The sequence below is a fragment of the Lepeophtheirus salmonis genome, chromosome 6 (assembly GCF_016086655.4).
Source record: "Lepeophtheirus salmonis chromosome 6, UVic_Lsal_1.4, whole genome shotgun sequence".
NCBI classification, from domain to species: Eukaryota; Metazoa; Arthropoda; class Copepoda; order Siphonostomatoida; family Caligidae; genus Lepeophtheirus; species Lepeophtheirus salmonis.
The window spans coordinates 56635118-56646929 of NC_052136.2; positions in this window are offsets into that span (position 1 = coordinate 56635118).

The following is an 11812-nucleotide window of genomic DNA, read 5'->3' on the forward strand; positions in this document are numbered from 1 at the left end:
TTGAAGCAGACCTGGGTAAATAAAATTAATTTAAATTTCCTTAATTTTTTTTATATTTTAATGAACTTATAAAAATCATATTCAATTCGACTTTTTGATTTTATTTTTTACATATTTTTTGCGATGAAAAAATAATTGTAAGCTAGTGTTTGGATACGTTTTTTTAAAACCCAAAACCGTACAAGAAAGTCTATCTATAATATAAAACTATTCAAAATAATTTATATATTTACACATCATTTGTTGGAAATATGCATCACTATGCCCATAAAGGTGAAAGGCTAATTTGAAATAAGAAACAGATTGACTGGTAATCGTTTGTTTTTTTCTAAAAATGGTACCATCCCAAAAAATCAAAATCGGTCAGATTCTAATGTACGAGGGGGTTTGAAAATTTTTCGACCTAAAAAAGATACTAGACATTTTTTCTGAATTTTTATTTGTCAACATAGTCTCCTTGTTAATCTACACACTTCTCTCAGAGATGATCCCTGGCCTAATAGTACTCGGCGTTTTTCTCTGCTTGTCAAATTTTAACATAGCAAGCCTATAGTATGTCGGCTATTGTGTTTGCTATTGTTTTCCTTTATTTAAAGATTACCTTTTCTTAAAAAAGAAATCTAATGACAGCTTGATACTCACTTTTGTGTATTTTCACACAAACACTCACATCAACTCACTCAAACGACTGTTACATAGCAGCTGCGCTTTCAAAATGGCTGAAACTTTAGTAAGTAACTGTTAACAGATGCTAGATAGATGTGAGTATATCTTATTTACGAGTGCCGCCATCTTCACATTGAGGTCGGAACTTTCCAGACTACTTTCGTCTATACCGTAATTCATTGTTATAAGGGTTAAATTTGTTCTTGGTCCGAGTTCAAAAGTAAAAAAACACGTTCAGTCTAATCAATTTATCCTGTAACAAAGAAAAAACCATAAAATTGATTAAACTTATAATGTTTTTGAAATTCCGTCGGGCTTGAAACGAGTCTCTCCTTCACATCTGTTGCTAACTTTCGAACATCTTGTAAGTCAATGCAATATTTGTAGGTAATCCACCTCGTATGTCCAAAAATACTCGTATGGTAGGGCCGTTGTATTAAAATATATTACTGTATATACATATTGTCCCCTCTATGGAAAATGTACATTTCAAAAAAATCCTATTTAAAATACATACATATATTATATGGGGAAGCAGACTTGAGTAGTTTGTACTGAAAAACCTACCTTGAAAAATTAGCAAAGGAAAGACGATTATTGAGTGTGCTCTTTCTTCATTTTTGTTCACTTTTATACAGGCCGTTGTGGTGTTAACTTCTCCCTCTGAGGTAAGCTTTTTGTATCATAGTAAAATTATAAATTATTTTATAATTGCATAGTAAAATAAATAATACAAGAATTTAGATATTTATTGATATAAATCGTTTCTATTTTTTTAGCAGGCCCGTTTTTTGGAATTGGTAATCGGAAGAACGTTTTTTTTCCTTCGCTGTTGTATTGATTTTTAACTGCATAGAAATGAATTTCCTTATAATTGCAAGTCCTTGTTGTACTCGGAGTAGAATGGAGGATCGATCTCAGAGTAATTCTTGTCAATGTCCTTGTTTACTTCCTTCTCCCCCTCCTCCTTCGTCACAGCTGCTTGTACCTAATCTAATGAAACGTCATGAGGGTTAAGCGACTCTCCTCCAAAACATTCCTCAAACTGTCAGGGTTACCATGTTCATTTTCGTTTTTTTTAACATGCTCTAAATACTCATAATTTTAATCATAAACAATTTCTCTCAATTCCGCCTTCTCCTCTTCTTTTCCTTCCAAACATTTCAACTTTAGGTATCACTAAATGAATGCTTTGTAAATCTTGGAGCAAGTCCCCGTTGCCGACAGTTATTAATTATTTTATTATAAATTGTTTTTAGTGGTAAATGCAGGGGTGTTGCAACAAATTGGGAGGGAAGCGGGGATACCCCTTATTATGTATTATATAGTTACAACTCACTTTTTCCTTTTAATGAAATTAGATTCTGTGGAATACTTTTCATTACTATTTGAAAATAGTTATTATAATTAAACACGTAACTCATGTTGAATCATATATTAAGTACCAAAAATGCGTTTGACATGGAGTTGGATTTAATTAATTATTCATGAATGTAAACCTACAAATATGTATTGCACTTGAAGGCAAAAGTTGGAATTGAGCTAAATAAACTCACTACGTTAAAAGAAATCATCACATTAAATTAATATTCTATTAATAGGTAGAAGAGGCACAAAATATTTGCAACAATTTAAGATTTTGTGATCAATTACTTGGAGTAAGTTTGATTCGAAATTCGACACAATATATTTTTTGATTATATTTGGTAGGGATTGCAATTATCACAATAAATAATTTTTTCTTATTCACAAATTACATTTGAATATAGCTCAATAAACGTTGCATCTGTACTCGTCCATCAGTCAAACTAAATTAAGTTTGAGTTAGATATGAAGAAAATGAGGCTAAAAACATTTTTTGATGAATAAAATAACGTTAGCTTTCAGAGTGCTGAATTATTAAGTTCAATGTACTATAGGAGATTAAGATATGTATTGTAAATCTTTAATCAGTATTGGAGATCGGATACATTCCCTTTCAAAAAACTATTGGTACGTGTTTTGGCTAAAGAACATGCCTGATATTAAGTCTAATTAATTTAAAAAAATACAGAAGAATAAAGAGTGCAAGCAAAATTTCCGGACTTGTTGCAATTATTCCTTTTGTACAATGAGTTACCATATCTCAAATTTATCCTCAATGAGGGAGTTTTGAAGTTTAATAAAATGATATAAACACCGAATAATTAATACTTCAAATGACATCAAATAGAGAAAAAATTACAATGAAAATGTTGTTTATTAATATTTACACCTCAAAAACAGTTTGTCTTCAATATGTATATGAAGGATAAGTTGACAAAAATCATTGACTATCTTCATAATAATTTGATTATATTATTCCGCTAAAAATAAAATTTTGTGCTTGTAGCTTATTTGATGTTTGATAAAACGGGCCTATCGGAACTTTCCTAAGTCTTATATACTTATTAACAAGAATAACTTTAGCATCATTAATCAGTCTGATGAAGTTCCATCAATTTTACTCTCACAATTTTTGACAACAAATTAAATGACTGCGCAATCTTGGATTATTGTAATATAAAAACTATTTTTGCTTGATAAATCGAAATACAAGTGTAATATAGGACTACATACTATAACAAAAAACCTCTGTTAAAATTGTTTACTTAAGAATATTGCTAATAATTTAATTTAATTTTTTTTTTGTTTGGGTGGAGAAAAAAGAGACTTAGACAAATATTAATATTAATTACAAAGTGCAAGTTTCAGGGACACTTGAAACCATAGTTGACTTAAAAATAAGGGTGCGTGATATTTTCTTAAATAGTTCCGTTTCATTTTGAGTAAACAGATTGAGAATTAATATTATTTCCACTTTATTAGGAAAAGAAAATGCATGGTTTTTTTCAAATTTTTGTCATATGTTCTCTGTGACGTCATTTAGGTTTAGTTTTCATTTCCGCTCTTTAATAAAGATGTATACCTTTATTGATCCCCCCTTTACGGACCACGTAGTTTGTGAATGTCCCTTAAACCAATGATTTCTTCTAGTAGTCCTTGCTTAAACAAACTTTATTGCTTTTTAAATTGTTTTTTTTTTAATTTGTGAGATGTACTTACTCCAATTAATTATAAGTAAACATTATAACATTAAAAATGTTCTATCTGACCTAGGAATTTCTGGCAATATTTGTTGGCACAAAAGTATATTATTAACATAATTAATTGAGCTATTCATGAGAGTGGTTACTTTAACAACGATAGAGAGACGATCAATATTTGTTGACAACATATATCGACATAGATATGTACTACTCATAATAAATAGTTCTATTTTAAATTTAACCATATGAAGCATGTGCTTAAAGTATAAAATAATATAGAGCTATATTATACAGTTCACAAAAATCATTGGCCATGTAAAAGTTATTTTAATATCTGTAGATAGCGCTAATTGAGTTTCACTGTTCTCAAAAATTGGCAAGAGTCCGCTCAGTTCCTTTCACTATTGGTTCTAGCTCACCGTACACTATAGATCAGGGGTCATCAAGCAGTTATGTGTCAGAGTCTATTACAAATATTTTAATGGAAAATGATCAAAACGTCATTTAAGTATAGTTTTCATTTATGAAGACGATTTAATCAAAAGTTGGTACAAGGAACAATGCATATAAAGTTGAAAATATATAAAAAAGCTTTTCAGTAGTGATATTAATTGAGGAATGGTAGGCGTGGGTTATAGCTATTTTTCCATTTTTCTAGGTATTAAAACTTGAAACGCATTAAATTTTTTTCGAGCTGTGTATCATATATACTCTTCCTCACAATACACGTTATTGAATCTAGAACTGGATCTCCTCCTCTAAGGTAAATAAAATGGATTTATTTCTAGCAGTATCCAGGGGCGTTGCTGGCTTTTATCCTTTGGGGTGGAGGTGAGGGTGGGGAGGGTATTTTTCCAATCAAAAGTTAGGGTTTATAAATTATCATTCATTCTATAATTAATTAAGCAATGTTAAGGTTGGTTACCACATCTATGTATAAGTCTATATTTAGGTATAAATAAATAAGTATATATAAATTATATTTCTGTTAGAATAACCCTTCTCCCGATTTATTATATATATATATAAACTTAGATGTGTAAACGTGCAATTGATGTTTTAACATGCCTTTAGTCTGTGAGAATATCACTTCATCAATAAAAATAATTGCAGCTTGTCGTCATCTACTCTGTCAATCCACCTTTTCATACTTCCGTAAAATATTTGTATTTTCGGATTGAGTACTTCACATAATTGTTCGTAACAATTATCATTCTCTAATTATGATTGTATTTACAAAACCTCTTCACTTTATGTACGGATAATTGTACGAAGATCAAAATTTGATGAATTCTTGGAAATAAATTCCCAATTAACACATCCAACTTGTGAAAATTAAACTTTTGAAATAAGTTGTACTTTACTCCAACATGTTTTGATGCATGACAGTCGTGAAATGTATGAATTCTCTTTAAATTTGGATCGGAATTTAATTGGTGTAAATACGTACTTACATATCGTTGGGTTAGTGTAAAAGTGATGCATATACAGGATGTGCAAGCTATCCGTGCCGTGAAAATGATTGTTTTAAATCTCAATTTTCTTTCCAGCCAGTCATCGGATTAAAAATATAAAATTTGATATATTTTATTCAGTAAAATCACCTCTGCAACATGTACAAATCCATCAGATGTCTACTATTTTTGTTTCCCAATGCAATATTTGATGCTCCAGGGACTTAGGGTTTCTAAGTGTAACAGATCGGACAAAGTAAATATAAAAAAGCAGGGATTTGTGAACGATACTTTTTTCCTGAGGATTTTGAAATAAATCTCAAAGCAGAACTCTTAAAATTAAAATGCAGGAAACAATTTATAAGGGTATATTCCCATCGTGCAATATTTCAGGAAATCAATGCATTCTCTCTGAAATAAAATGTGACAAAGATTGACGGAAAAAAAAAAAAATTGGTGTAAGAAATATTAAAATCAAGACTGGCTTTAGAATATTTTCTCTCGAATTCGTACCCTCACAGGAAGTAATGAGAACTAGTCTCCGTTTGAGGCCCTTAGAAGATTAAAAGTTATCATGATTGGCAAAAATCATAACTTAATCCTTAAAACCCAGAAGTTGAGTAAAAAACTAATTAAAATGATCAAACAGCTTTGAGGATGATGTACAAATTGTAACAAAATCTCTGAATCCTGACTTATCTGTATGTACAATTAATTAGTCTAATCAATCAGATGAAAAACCATTAGATGGAGTTGAATGTTCCAATGTTTTGGAACATTTTGAAAATTTAGAGAATTTTGGCATTCAGTAAGACGTCTATAGAAATCAAATGTTCCAGCAAGAATGTTTTAAAGCCTTGAGAATTCAAGGTGATTATTTAGACAAGGGTCTTGCCTATATTACAGGGGTTTTTATTTGATATAAATTCAAATCTTTATATCTACATCTTTGACCGTCTTTAGAAGGCTGTCTCCTTTTTTAAAACTAGGACAAGAATAAGAATAAAGTACCTGAATCATAAACTTAGAACAAAAAATGCAAGTGTGAATTTGAGAAGATTGAAACAAATTGGCCAATTCACAAATTAGTAATTAAAAATATATTTAGTTCACGAATTGTACAAAAAAAATGATTTTATTGAGTAAAGGATTCTGTTTAAGTATTTTTGATTTAGTATATTTATTTCAAAATTTATGCTCTTACCTATTTTATATTAAAAATAACTTTGAATTAATTAAAAAAATAAATAATAATAATAATACCGTAACCATCAGAGGGTAAAAAATTCCACTAATAGTATTGTCTGATGAGAAAATAAAATGGTATATTATGTATTAATACGATTTATTTTATCCAATTTCTTCCTAAATTTCCTACTTTGTGACGTCATCAAAATAGCCAGTACAATTGTGAACAAAAATAAATAAATCTCTGATCGACACCCCTTATATATAGTAACCTTGCATTTTGTTTTACAATTTATTGTTTAAGCTTTATTATATCGAATTATGAATTAATTTCAATCACTCAACTTTCAAAAATTATTTAACTAGTAAGTGTTCAGATTTCAATTAATCCGGTTCATCGAGTTATGTAACTAAATACTTTTAATAACTTTTTTTTATTTTATGATAAAAAAGTATAGTTAACCGTGATCATATTTTTGGTTCTCAAATATTTTATCTCAAACATTGATTCTCTGATTTTAACAAAAAAATTCATCAGAAAAATGAAAATCAATATTTCACTTATGAAAAAATTACTTGAGTTGACTTTGGACTTGGGAAATATGAGTGATTAAATTTCTTCATACCTATATGTTACTTTAGTTATACTGTAAAATTTCACATTTAATGGTTCTAATTAGAGAGGTAATATTTTAAGATATGTTAATCTTGTAGTTTGAAACCAATCCACTTGTAATATTCAATCCCATCTACAGCTATTGTAAGAATTTATTGCTTACTCAAAATAAATAATAACTATTTATGATGATGAATATTTGACTTAAATTGGTTTAAAACTACAAAATTTCTTATACATATATTAAAATATAGTCGCAATTAGCCATACTTTATATAGCAGAATATACATACCATAAATCAAGTATTCTGTTTCATAGCTTAATAGTTATCATATAGTGTGTTTATTATATGCATCTAGTGGTTTACGAATTACAGTTAAAAATGCAAGGGCCTTCTAGATAACTTTTGATCAAAATCATCATGATTTTGAAGATGAGATTTCAAAGTTGGATTGAGTAGCAGAACTGAAACTTAATTTTTACAATAATAAGTTACTTGAAATATCAGATTTTAATCAAAACGGATGAGAAAAAAGAAAAATCTAACTTTTTATGGAACAACCCAGTTAGTTTGCATTAAAAAAATAATTTTGGTCACTTCATAAGTAATGTCATTTCATAAATCAAGGGGTCTATAAGAAGACAAAATAACTCTTAGTTTTATTAGCTAAATAATTTAATAATAGAAGTATTGTAAGTAAGTATATAAGTAATATACGGGATTGATTTTATCTAGAGGTACACATTATATTATTTTCAATTTTTCAAGAGTAAAATTAAAACGAGAGGTTTTGTTAGGACAATTATATTACGAAATCCTCTGAAAATATTGCTTGTCACAACTTTTATTCAAAATGTGAGCTCTTGGCTGTAATGATAATCAAATTGGAGGTCTAAATTCCTTGCAGACCTTGACCATGAAGTCAGACTCGAGCTCAGTCCACTCCTTCTTAATGTAAGCCTCTAGAGACTAGAAACTTTTATGAGTAGTAGGATACACCTTCTCCTCTACAGGGCGGAAAATCTATTGACGCCCGTTTTTAATCTTTTACTAAGACCTCTTTAACTCTCTTCAAAAAAGATAGAACCTTGAAATCTACACAACATGGATTTACATAGTTAGCCAGTTTGGCTTTATTCATGGATAGATATTGCACTTTTAAAAACAGGCGTCAATAGCGTTTCACCCTGTAGTCATGCTTAGATAGAGTAGTCCAAGGAGTTCACGTCTGGAGAGGAGCGCGGCCACATGTTGAGGTCCCCAAGTTTGGAAAGCTATCGATTAGGAAGGCCTCTTTGTGATGCGATAACAAGGTATTGAGTGAAAATAAAGCTGTCCCCGAACTTTTCTCTGCCCTTAGGTAGTAGCACTTTCTTATCTAGAAGTTCGATGTAAGCATTTACCTTTAGCCTCCCCTTCCTCTCCACAAAAATGAAAGGGCATACTTCCTCTGTGCTGGCCATAGCACCCCAAACCATGGTTTGGCTGTATTTTTTCTCCTAAAGATATGTCTCACTGTAGCTATTCCGAGTTCTTTGGATATGGCTATGGGGCCTCGTGAAAGAAGCTTCAAAATTTCACTCGTTGTTTGCTGCATTTTACTCCTTCTCGTTTGCTTTATTTTTAATTTAGTCGAACTTTACATAAGGAAGTTTGAGTCACAAAACCCGTCTTTTGCCGGTTTTGAAGACCCAATTTGAGTCAAATGGAGATATGAGTTTGCGTGAGATGATATATTTGTTTGCCAATGACACTAAAGAACTCGAATTAATAAAATATTTCTTATAGTTGGAGACGAAGTGGAATTGACTATCAGAGGAATTGCTCTGAGTTTGAATTAACGAACTGTGGATGGAGGATGGGACTCCGATTGATGTTATTGATAATTGTTATTGAGCACTGAGCGATATTCCACGAAGTTAAAAGTCATTGTCACAGACCTTGATGGTAAAAGTAGTCCCTATAATGAATGTACCTTCAATAATTGGAGGTGAGATCCACCAAGTAAGGCATATCCCTGAACATCAAGTTCAAGTCTGAAGGCGTGTGGCTAGAATATCCAAAGGAAAATATGTACTTTCATTGGAATAGTGGGTGGATGCAGGTCAATATACTAGGAGATCCATCTAGTTAATCAATAAATTAGAGGATGAAGCTGTCAAGATATTTATTAATACACAGCGACCATCTACAAATACAATACACTCTTTAGTCTTTTCTCTTCCCTTTTTTATTTCTCACTTATACTCCGATCTCTTATGTAGTTACCCTCATGAATATCCCATCTCTAACCAATTAAATCAATTGAGTCACACAGTATCCACAATTTTTTTCTCTTTCTCTTCTGGAAACATCCATTATCTTCCAAATATATCCAGTATATTTTTTGTAAGAAATTTGGTACACTTTGAGGGTATGATTTATGAAAGTAACACTTTTTCTCTTATATTTTGACTTCCATTTTCCTTTATGGAGCGTCTCCCACATTTATAGAAGCCTTGCATTCAATTAACTTTCCGCTGATTACATCAATTTGAGTAAATTTTGAGTTTTTTATATAAATTTTATGGAAATATTTGATTTGATAAAAGCATTGGACATGAAAAAGTTTTTACATCCTTCACTGTTTACCTAAAAAATTCGCATTTATATGGAATAAATTGTTATTAATATCATCCCATTGTAACATGACCTGACTATTTTGTATCTTATCACCGTTTCATTGGCATAGCAAAAGACAAATGTTATATTCCGTCCCCCACATGACTAGTGTAACTATTCTTTGTTTTTCCACAATGCTGTTGAACTATTTCCGTAACAATTTTTGCCTCAAAAATTATTCACTATTGTTTTGTTATTTTGGAAATATAGGGACAAATATTTGTAAGCATTTATATGATTACATTTTGACCACAATGGACAGTTTGCCAAAAAATAAGCTATACTATTTAGACTGATACATTATTTTTCTTTTCTACTCCTCTCTTATCTCTTATTGCTAGGTACTTTTGCCTTAAACTATTTTCCTTCCGGACATTTTGCCTTAAATCCATTTAGCCAAAATATATAAATAAATGAAATTTGTACGTAGTTATTATTTATGATTGTTCCTTGATGATGTCACTCATATTTATTTCTTCTTTTATAATCATTTTTAGTATTGGCAGACCAAAGGGCCTACACTCCAAATGACCGGTCCTAAGACTGGACTAGACCGAATAAATAAGGACTAACATACCACTATCTATGAGTTATTCATAATATTTCACCTTAAAATATAAATAAATGAGGCTCAACATCGTTATAATTTATTTTTGTTTGAAATTGATGTTCCTTTTATATTAAAAAAAAATAAAATGTAATGTTTATTAATACAAAAAATCAAAAAATGGAATGTTTATTAATACAAAAACTCAAAAAATGGAATGTTTATTAATACAAAAACTCAAAAAATGGTTCTTTTCCGTTAGAATAATGATGGAATTATGCTTCAAAATGTCATTGCTTACACAAAAGTACAATTAAAAAAAAAAAAAAAAAAAAACTTAAACACTTTTTCACTTTTCTTTTTTCCCGCTCACATCGACATGATGCATTATTCATACTAGAAAAGCCTCCAAAATTGAGGATAATATGAAGCAAGAACACAATTCCATTATTATTCCAAGAGAAAACAAACATTTAATAAATTTTATACTAATAAACATAACATTTTTTGATTAAAAAATTCAAAGGAAACAACAACTTTAACTAAAAATAAACAATAATAACGTATAAATCTAATTTATTTATATACATGTGGTGGCAAAATGTTCTTGAGGCAAAATGGCTTAAGGCAAAATAGTTTAAACTAAAAGTACCGAGCACCATCAATACATCAAATACGTTTTGTATCTCTTTAGTTATTATATAATTTAAAAAAACCTCCCTATATAATTTAATTCTTTTTCGACAATACAAAAGATATATAAAAGTATTGAGCCAAGAATACAGGGTTGCCGAGATAATTCAGAAGGGTCTTTCTAAAATTGTAGACTAGATAGAGATGTGAGCAAAAAAACAACAACAATTATTTTTTTGACATATGTGTATTATTTTATTCATTGAGGCAATCACTTTTTCGATCATCCGGGCTCTGAAGCTCTTGTAGGCATTCTCTACATCTGAAGCCAATACCCTCTCCCATTTCTTCTACATGGTTGCCGTCACGCAGTCTACGCTGTAGTAGTGCTTTGAGCAGACCCCCCTCTCCAACTTTCCATAGAAGAAGTAATGCAAAGGATTGCAATCTGGAGAGTTGGAGGGCCAGGTCTTAGTGGGCCAGAAATCGTAAATGTTGGTCCTGATGAACTCTTGGGTCATCTCGGACGCATGGCAGGGGGAAGAGTCCTGTTGGCACATGTAGGGCTCAGGAATGTTTGCCTGCAACCACGGAAGCACAGTGGACAACAAGTACTCCACATTCACAGTAGAATTGACCTTTTCTCCTTTCTTGAAGAAGAATTGTGGCATGACCTTCCCGATCTGTTGATGACGCCCAACATCATGATGGAGCTGGAGTTCTTGGACTTGTATAATATAGGGGACATTGTCCTTGGACGTGGAGAGACATCTGTCATTTTGAGAGTGAATATTTTCTCATATGAGAAAATGATGGTGTGACCTACATTGGACGTCTTGAGCCTAGAGATCAGAGTCTGGTAGTGGTCCTACCTGACGTCCTTCTGTTTCTCAGTCAACAGATGACGCACAGATAACTTGGAGGAGCTCATACCAAGCTCCCCCAATTCCTTATGGATGTTGCTGCGAGCCACACCC